The sequence below is a fragment of the Colias eurytheme genome, chromosome 27 (genome assembly GCF_061535395.1).
Source record: "Colias eurytheme isolate Ceu_HAF_F1 chromosome 27, ilColEury1 Martin Lab GWU primary, whole genome shotgun sequence".
NCBI classification, from domain to species: Eukaryota; Metazoa; Arthropoda; class Insecta; order Lepidoptera; family Pieridae; genus Colias; species Colias eurytheme.
This window is the reverse complement of record NC_143006.1, coordinates 1,888,643-1,899,615: the sequence shown is the minus strand read 5'-3', so window position 1 is coordinate 1,899,615 and position 10,973 is coordinate 1,888,643.

The following is a 10,973-nucleotide window of genomic DNA, read 5'->3' as shown; positions in this document are numbered from 1 at the left end:
ATGCGAAAGTGACTCTGTCTGTCTGTCTGTTACTCAATCACGCCTTAACTACTGAACCAATTTGCATGAAATTTGGTATATAGATATTTTGATACCCGAGAAAGGACATAGGCTACTTTTTATCCCGGAAATCCCACGGGAACTGGAACTATACGGGTTTTTCTTTGACTGCGCGGGCGAAGCTGCGGGTGGAAAGCTAGTAATAAATATGTTATGGACCAAGTGATAAATTGGGCAGTATACATAATGCACGGGCATTATGAAAAATGCCCAATATGAGAGTGCAATTTGATAATAATTATTCAAATAATCAAATTGACCGGGCATTATACATATTGCCCATCACCTTTTGGGCAGAGTAATACAAACATATTTAATTACTATTTTTTTTATTGTTATTGTCATTTAACTTAAAATAAACTAAATATTAAACCACTTAAACAATCAGACTCATTATTTGGATTAATTACCAAGGACTTCTACCTTAAAAATCCACTAGTTTTTGCATTTAAAACTTAAGGAAAGTCATATTAAAAATATAACATAAAATATAATTAAATTTAAAACAAAAATTTCACAACGTACCTTTGTTTTATAGAAATGACTTATTATTATGAAACATAAAATAAACTAAAGTTTAAGCAATCAGACTCATTATTTGGCATAATTAGCAATTACTCACTTATAATACCACAAGAGCTTCAAAATTATCGGGTATTTTCCGATAGGTTCGTTGCAAACAAATGAAGGAGTCAAGTTTTTAGTCAAGGTTAAAAAATCACGAGCGCGAAGCGCGAGTGATTTTTCCTGAAAAACTTGACGACTTTATTTGTTTGCAGGGAACCTTGAGGGAAATGCCAGATAATTTTGAAGCTCGTGTGGTATTCGGGAGATTATTTTTCCGTCCCAAATGTCGGCCAATAATTTCACAATTGAATTGAACCTGTTTGACGTCAACGACCAGAGAAAATTTTCAAAAAATTATCAGTATAATACCATGTAGGTTGTACCACGTGACGTCGAATGGTGCAATTCTATTGGTCGATATTTGTGTCGGAAAAATAATCTTAATAAACGAAATGTGAAGAAGTAAAATAGAACATAACTAAAATTGAAAACAATAATTATACAATATGTAGCCTGTTACTTGCTACATTTTATTTATTTATAAATAAAATAAATAAATAAAATGTAGCAAGTAACAGGTTTATTTATTAGAACAACTGCCACTGTGATGGCATTTTGAGGTACACAACTTTTTGGCTTTGCGACAACTACATTTATCCGACTTGCAACCACCTTAAGAGCTAGCGCGCACGAGCAACTTTGTCTCCGCAACTATTTTGTCACCGCAACTATTTTGTCTCTCCACCCATGGGCTAGTATGAAAGTGCGCGCACATAGAGACGCAACTCCCCATACAAATTGATGGGAGAGACAAAATAGTTGCGGAGACAAAGTTGCTCGTGCGCGCTAGCTCTTACAACCACATCTATTATAACCTTGCCCTCCGCATCTAGATGACATTCTACAACACTCTCTCAGCGAAATCTGTGTCTCTGGAACATCTTCAGGCGAAACAAATCTTTCCTTGCAGACAGTAAATTGGTTTCTTGAATATAGTTGGTTTAAAACACCTTGTTTTGTTCCCAGTTTATAAAGGTTATTGGCTGTTAATTCAATAACTGTAGCAAGCATATTTCTTCCATCGCTACGAGCGCGATCAACATCGGGAACTCGGACTCTTACAGTGTCACCAATTGCAGCCATGGGATATTTAGCGCTTGATACATCCAACATTTTATTTGCTTGTTTCTGCAAATGTAAAGCTAGTTTCCTAACTGCCATAACATTTTCTTTTTTGCGCTCTAGGTTTTCGTTTTCGTTTGTGGGTATTGGGTTTGAATCATTTTGAGTGGACTCCACTTGGTCAGTTTCGATGGGCTCGAGTTGATCATTTTCGGCGGACTCTACTTGATCGTTTTCGGCGGACTCTACTTGATCATTTTCGGCGGACTCTACTTGATCATTTTCGGCGGACTCTACTTGATCATTTTTGGCGGACTCTACTTGATCATTTTTGGCGGACTCTTCTTGATCATTTTCGTTGACAACCACTTGATTCCTTTCAGTAATAGTGCTCTCAGTAGATAATAGTTTCTCTAAGTCTTCTTCAGAATTAATATCAAGCAGAGCCTCATGTGGTATAGAAGAACTTTTAAGCCCTACTTTCAACTTCGTTCCAAATATGGCTTCATATGGAGTACAGTTAATACCTGTGTGATGGGCTCTATTTTTCATTAATTGTACAAAACGTAATCCTTCCGACCATTTCTTAGTGTTGTTATCCTCCAACCACGTACTCAGCATATTCTCTATGTCCTGGTTAAATATAGCTTTATTATCAAATTGCCCAATTGTCATGTAGCATTATAATAATGACCGTGCAATGTGATAAATAATGAAGTTAAGATAGTAATTAATCACTTAGCCCAATAAAGCTAGACATTATTCATAATGCTCGGGCATTATAAATAATGCCCGCATTAATCACCTGGTCCATAACAAATATAATCATCGAGACTATTCCATCCGATACCTGAAGTTTTATTGTAACAAGTTTTATTAAGTAAACATAGATTGTGCGTTTGCGATTCGTTAACGCTAGGCGTTATTAAATTTAAATTATGACTAAAAATCCATTATATACAAACTAATTTAAGAGATCACCAATAAATCATATTATATTACGAGAAAATTGCATTAAGTTCAAATAAAAAATTAGGGTTGTCATCATCGTTTCAACCAAAAGTTTCTGCTACTTAACTAGACTCCCAAGGTTCTAAATTTCCACTGGTAGTATAAATTATATTTAGATAAAATTTTTAGCAGAGTAGTAAATAAAACAATTAAAGTCAAAATAATCAATAGGTATTTATTGTTTAAAATAATTACCACTGAACAATCGGCGCTGGTTTAAAATGGGAACTATATTTTCTATCACTAAAATTTATATTTGTCATCAAGTTGTATCACCCTAATAAATAGATCTATCACCACGAAATATTTTCGTTCTCAGATAAACAAAAATTGTTCCCAGGTATGAATTATCAAATTAATGTTTAATATATGTGTAAAATAAGAGATCGATAACCAATAAAATTTTATTGCATTTCTTGTGCGCGTGTATTACCTAATAACTCAGGTGATTGTTTCAACGGGATTGAAACACAGAAACGTCCATCGGAAAGTCGACGTGTTGTGCGAATAAAATTTTCCTCACAAGCAGTATCTTCGCTAGATAATTGCTGTAATTTATTGCTAGGCGCGGATATTTCTTCTAATTCCCAGAAATTCCTAACTAGCTTATCGAGTGAATCATCTTCCGTGGATAATGTCGAATAATTACAATTAATATGTGTTAAATTTTTATTATTAGTATACGGAAAAGATTTAATTGCACCCGACACTATCCAACCTAATTTGATGTTTTGAAGGAAAGGAAAGGACCACTTTTAAGGCGCATTTTTCCTTCGGTTATTAATTCCCAAAATAAATCAGCACCGATCAGTAAATCAATAGGTTGACTTTCGTAAAAATTGGGATCAGCTAACAATAAATTGTGAGGAATATTAAATTGATTTAAATTAAACGTGGTTGTAGGCAATTTTGATGTAATTTGGGGCAAAATTAAACATTGAGAACGGGCAGTGAAGCTCCCGTCGCGCGATTTAATTTCAATGTTACAAGATTGCGAACATTGCGTAATAGAATTACCTACACCGTGAATATGTTTAGTGGACTGTAATATTCGTACCTATATTTAATTTATTTGCTAACGATTGCGTAATAAAGGATCGCTCGCTTCCGCTATCTAGAACTGCGCGTACGCAAAAATACTCACCCGATTCATTATATACTTCAACTATCGCCGTAGACAATATGACAATCTGTTGCGAAGAATTTTCATCCACATAACGGTTTGTGCGTGATTATATAAATATATAGTACGCGAGGGGTGCTCGTACGTAGTTAACGTCAGTGTCACTGTATTTTGTTTAATTGGTGATAATTTAATTGCATCACAAAGTTCACACTTTCGACACGGACCAAAAAGACAAGTACCAACTGAATGACCTGGACGCATACAATTAATGCATATAAGTCTTTATCTGTAATTAACTTAAAGTTTAAACCTCTGTTGCGGGGATAAGTCGAGAAACTTCTGGCATGAATAGGTATAGCTGATGCTTTTCGTTACATAGCAAACATGACTTGTAAATTGTAATGGCTGCGCGACTTATTGGATTGCGAATTAAATGAGTGTTTGGTATCCGAAACTATGTTGCAATGAATTTTGGATGATGAATTTTTATTTTGGTAAGTAGAAAATTTATTTGAGTTATTTGAAATACTAGGTTTACTGTGATTTACGGATAGTGTAGTTAATAAATCGGCCTTTTCTTTAATGAATTCTAATAAATCGTTTAGTTTAATAATTTTGTCCTTATGTAATTTATAAAAGGTGTTTTTAAATTGTTCCCACTCGCGTTCAGTGGTAGAATCTAACTTTGAAACTACGATATAAATAATCAGTGTCCCAGTATTCAGTGGGTTCCCCTAAAATTTTAAGAATACGTAAATTTTTTAAAACTGTATCAATTAAGTTGTGTAATTGAATAGCCGATTCTCTTGAGACGTTTTGAAGTGAAAATATTGCCTTAATGTGACTTTGCACTATCAATCGCGTGAACTATTAAAACGGTTTAATAAAAGCTCCCATGCAACCATATAATTTTCGGATGAAAATTCAACGTTTTCTATAACGATTTTGGCATCGCCTTTTAAACTCGCCTTTAAATTTGAACCGGTGGTATTGACTTCGAATTATGAATTAAAGACGAAAACGTGTCGCGAAATTCTACCCAGCGTTCATGTGAAGTGTGAACCGTCAAAGCTAGATACAGAAAAAGTGGGTAATTTTACTGAATCGTTATTAAAATTGTTACAGGTCGTATGGTCGTGCGCTAAGGATCAGTCAATGGATTTATTAACAGATCTATCCTCGGAATTGTCTGGGTTTACCATGCAGTCCAGCATCGCCAGGACAACATAATATTCCCTCTCAAACTCTACGCGCCATTCTATGAGTTTATCCGTTTCTGACTCCGGGACAAGATCTTCAATTTTACTTTGAACTTGGTTGAAATCGTTCATTAAACTTTGCGCACATACGTAGTTTTAGTTCTGCCCTTTGATGCGTATCAAGATCCACGTTTTCAAACGAAGAAACGTATTTTTTAAAATTAGTTAATCTACATTTAATTAAACCCCTTTTTTCCTCAAATCCTTAAGCTCCTTTTGCTCAGTTAGAGACATAATTAGGGTAGACTGGGTACGGTTGAAACAATTTCTCTTATAACGACCATAACTTTGCTTTTTATAACCCGAGCGATGAAAAATATATCTTATATAAAAGAGCATGTATCTGTCTACTAATAGGCACTGTGGTTTTAGTTCCAGGTGTATTATTTTAAATAGAAGATCAAATTAAAAAAATAAATCCGATTTGTTTCAACCGTCCCCATACCAGGGGCGGTTGAAACAGTGATTGGGGTCAGTTGAAAAACATGCGAATAATACAAAATATAGTATTAAAATACGTTTTATTGATTGTTTATTTTAAATCTAACAATAATTAAGTAACTCTTTTACAATAAGGTCTGCTCTCTAAATATGGTGACATACAAACAAGACAGAAGTACCTACTCCTCATCTTCTGATGATATCTTCTCTTGTACATTTTCTTTTTGCTTTTATGGTGTTTCTTTTACATTTTCCTCCATCAAACTTCTTCCTTTTTCCTCTATCCAATCGATTCTTCACTTGATTAGCTCTTGTTCGTTTTAATATTAATTCTGGCTCTCTTCCTTATCTGTTGTGTCTGTGTAAATAGTAGACTTCCTGATTTTTCGCCCTCTATTATTATACCTTCTATTGTTATATCCTCTATTATAGCCCATTTTTTATTTTTCTTGCTCGCCAGAGTCATCTTGCATTCGAATTTACCTTAGAAGCGAATAATCGTGCTTCTCTGCCGCTTTTCGCAATGATTCTCCAGTTTTCACCTCCTCATATGCGTCTTTGTACTTCGACAAGTATATTTGTCTTCCCAAAATCTCTCTTACACGTGCTATCGGCTTCTAAAAAATCAAAAAATAATTAAAACAATGTTTCAACCGTACCCAAAAAAAATGTTTCAACCGTCCCCAACTCCTACTTTAGGTAAAATACAGTTATAGTAATTGTAACAACAATGATACAATGATACTAGTCACAATTTCATATTCCACAAGATTCACTTCAAACAATAACGCACACTTAATACTGTCACTTCAATAGAAACGCCATTATTTGGAAAATTCTCCAAGCCAAAATACTTACTTTTGGTCATAAAAACACAATAGGGTCTTATAAAATCAGCTGAAGCGCGCGGAGGTCGACGCAACATTGTGGTTCGTGTTTAGAACAGTTGTGCGCTTCATTTTCCCCTTGGACCCCTAACCCCCCCACCAACGGTTTGCGAGATATTCGTGTTGTTTCAACCGTCCTTTGTTTCAATCGTACCCAGTCTACCCTACTGAAGTAAAAAGCTACAAGTACTTACGTGCCACGTGAAGCAGATTCTTCGGTTGTGTAAAAGCACGTGAGGAGGCAAGCAACATCAAAAGCTCTGGAATATACAAAGCACAGTATCACTCAGATGAAGCTTTACAGGGTTGGATAAATTAGTTGACCGTCTTACCAAACTGCACTGTAATTTTGCGACTTCTTCGCCGATTGCGTCTCCAAAATCCAGGATCCGGGGTCGAAGGTCCAGAAATTATGTAGCGTACTGGTCTCTGGATTTTAGGTGGCGAAAGAAGATGAAAGTAAACTTGCGCGTATAAAGTTTATTAATCAAAATTACAGAGTGCGTTTAGACAATTGATTTTAGCGAGGGAGTGTACTGCTCGGCGGTTGCGTGGCAAGTCGAAGTCGTAGCGGACAGTGGTAGGGTCATCCGCGGCCAATCGCACGGCGCGGCGACGTGACGCCGCGATGACGCTGTACCACCGTTCCGTTCCGCACGATTTTGTTGCGGCAACATATGAATAATATGAACGAACATTTCCTGTTACATTTCGTCACTTTCATAGGTGTCAGTACGTCTTGTAAACTCAAACTATAAGCGTGGTTTATCCGCAGATTTATTACATCTTACAAATTAATCTTCAAAAAGAAGCCAAGCAGTTACGCAGCAAGAAGTATTGAAAGAAGATCTATAAAGAAGACCTGAAAAGTGTGTGAAGTGCTTGAATAGAATACTGGTGAAAACAAGAGAAACAAGGATAAATATAAAGTACAAAAAAAATTATACAATACAGACAAAATGGAAGAAATAACAACAGAAGTGTTTACCACAGAAGCAGCTAATGTTACTTATGATTACAACGATACCTTGGAGGCAAATATAACTTATACAAATGTGACGCTCACACAACTTTACAATGCAGAGACTCTACAAAAATTCATACATTTTATAATAGCTGAAGTGATTATGACAGCAATGGTTCTGTTAATTTCTATATTCGCAAATCTAAAGGTAACATTATGGCGAAGGAATTACAGAAACCAGATGTTATTACAAGTAAGCATAGCGCGGTTTCTGGAAAGATTCGTGCTTTTGACGAATGTGCTATCAAGTTCTTACGAACGAACGTTTTTGGAAAATTGTCTCCTTCGAACCGCACAAATATACAACGACTATGTGATAATAATTTTAGTTATATTCTTCATAAAACACATGTATGAAAGTGTTATAGTGGTCGCGGTGAATATGAAGAAAAATGACTTGTATAAAGTAACATTGTGCTCGTGGTTAATACCAATATTGTTAAGTATTTTTTACACTGTAATAACTTGTTATCTTGATGAAAGGACTACCTATTTAATAATGTGTTGTTTGTTACGATGGCCGGTAATGTTTTTTGGTACAGGATTGTATTTATTCATTTTGTATAAAGTTGTATCGGAGAAGATACGAAAGTATGCAATTAGTTTAACGGTTATAACGTTTTTCTTATGTTTTATCATAAATTTGTATTTGTTCTCCGAAGATTTACTTATATTGTGGTGTCCAACTAGATATACCATTGTGCTCATGAATTATTTTATTTTAGGGTTGATGTTAAACTCTGTAGTATTGTGTTTTTATATTGTGTTGTTGCTAAAAACGTGTAAAAAGGAAATTAAAATGAAAATTGTGTTTCGACGGTCAGATGTGTAAATTAAAATATCACTAGTCACTACATAGTATAAAACAAAGTCGCTTTTTCTGTCCCTATGTCCCTTTGTATGCTTAAATCTTTAAAACTACGGAACGGATTTTGATGCGGTTTTTTTTAATACATAGAGTGATTCAATAGGAAGGTTTTAGTGTATAATTTATTAGGTTTGAGACAAAGCGGACGAAGCCGCGGGCGGTAAGCTATAGTTATAGATAAAGTGTAACAAATACAATGTTTCTAACGAAGTTTTATGTTTTTAATTTTATGCCTTTGTCCCTAGATGTGTGTACGTGTCGTGAATTAAATGAGGAATTCAAATTGAACAATGGAATGCAAACATTCGTAAATTATGCGAATGTAAAACACATTTTCCTGATCCTTTTCCTTCCTTCCTTTTTTCGTTTTTTGTCCTTATCTTGTGGGTTTGCGTATTTGTGCGAATGTCAGAAATCGACATTAGCAAAATCTTAGTGGCAAAATTCTGAAAACCGAAATGTCGAGTTTCTATGTTAAAACACATACCTACTACTAAATATGATCACTACGTATTACCTGTACTTTTAACTATTCTGTGGTACACAACATAGGTAACATTATTATGACATTTACAAAAATACTATTTTTCATAGTTACCTACAACATTGACCTCTTTAGTCTTTATCTATCTAGCCAAGATCAAAATATCTTATAGATAAGAAGGTCAAAATGTAGATCCGATCTAATAGAAGAAGAATTTGTTAACATTTGTTGATTGTTACGATTTAGAAGCACTAACAGAATTAGAAAATTTTCCCATGAACCTATATCTTTATTGAGTGACGTAACGCTATAATAGTTTTCCGTAAAGAGGTCTTTTCATTCGCACTAAAAATCTAAATTTTCCGCCTTCTTTTTGTCGTGATATTTTTTGATCAAATTCTTATCACAAAATCACATGACGTTATATTATAAAAAATATATTTTGCTTCAACTTAAATTTTTTATGCTTTACGCCCACATTATGACATTAAAACAAAAGTAAGCCTTTTGCACGATAAAAAATACAAATAAATAATCTAGTATTCCAATTCGATTACACCTGAATGGTCTATCATCGTTTATTTGATGAGTTCAATGAATACGGTGTAATTCTCGACAATGGTATTCGTGACATAAACTTCATTCTTTGTCCGCAAGATGGCGTCCTTGTACTTAATTTGTGTGACGACATCGTGTTGAACCTTAAAAATGTTTAGACAATACGGGCAAGTATTGTTTTTAATGGCTGGCTTGTGCCATTATAATACCCATTTATTAAAAATTAAACGGAATACTCATAATAAACAACGACATAGACCTATTATTACAAAAACAAAAAGTTACTGCAAATTTACTTTTTTTGCCAATTTTTTTTATATTGATATATACTTAGGTACCCCTGTTAATATGAATCTATTCACATCATTCATAAAATGCGAAATATTCTAATAAATTATAGGTATACATCAATGAGACAAGCCGTTTAGGCGCTACGACGTAATCTTATATATAAAAATGAATCGCAAAATGTGTTGGTAAGCGCATAACTCGAGAACGGCTGAACCGATTTAGATAATTCTTTTTTTATTATATTCCTTGAAGTACGAGGATGGTTTTTATGTAGAGAAAACGTAAATATGTACCACGGGCGAAGCCGGGGCGGACCGCTAGTACCAAATAAATATAAATATATATGTAAGTATATGTACACTCGAAAACCATATACCTCCTTCTGTCGCAGTCGGGTAAATAGTGATAGGTATAAAGGTATATAATTTGTGTTGTTATTCTCTCTTTAGTTTTACAAATAGGAAAAACCTATACAATTCTCATAGTGATTGCGAAAGAAAACCTGTGTTTATATGTTTAAAAATTAAAAACATTTGTCATCTCAATTTACTTCAAAGCAGCAGGATGTTTGACAATTAACTTCATAAAAATTGGTCCAGCCGTTCAGGACCTAAGAATGACAAACAATTACAAAAAAATATGCGCAATCTTTTACAACTTAAAACAGCATACTTATAACTTAGCATCCATTGAGAAACTTAATCCTGCCAATTCAAGTATAAGCTTATAGTCAACTTACTACGTTTAAGAAAGCTTAAGTACGAACTGAAGTAACACTTGTAAGCCAGTAAGCACAGTTTAAGCTTTCCAATATTTATTTAACAAAACGTCAATAAGAGGACACTCTAATTATTATAAACTAGCCACTTGTACCGGCTCTACCTGTGATGAACTAGGAAACTGGATTTACGTAAAACCAAAGTAGCTTTTTACTGTTGAAATCATACTACCTACAAGATCCATTACATACATACACATTATTACGCCTTTCAAAAATACATAGCATAATTTATTTCGTAATAAATTATGCTATGGATTTATTGGTGCCACAGCATCGGCATGGGGCGCCATGTATAATCAGCTCTTGAAAAGCGCCCCAAGCTTTTTTCACATAATATATACTACTAGCTTACCGCCCGCGGCTTTGCCCGCTTTGTCTAAAACCTAATAAATTATATACTAAAACCTTCCTCTTGAATCACTCTATCTATTAAAAAAAACCGTATCAAAATCCGTTGCGTAGTTTTAAAGATTTAAGCATACAAAGGGACATGG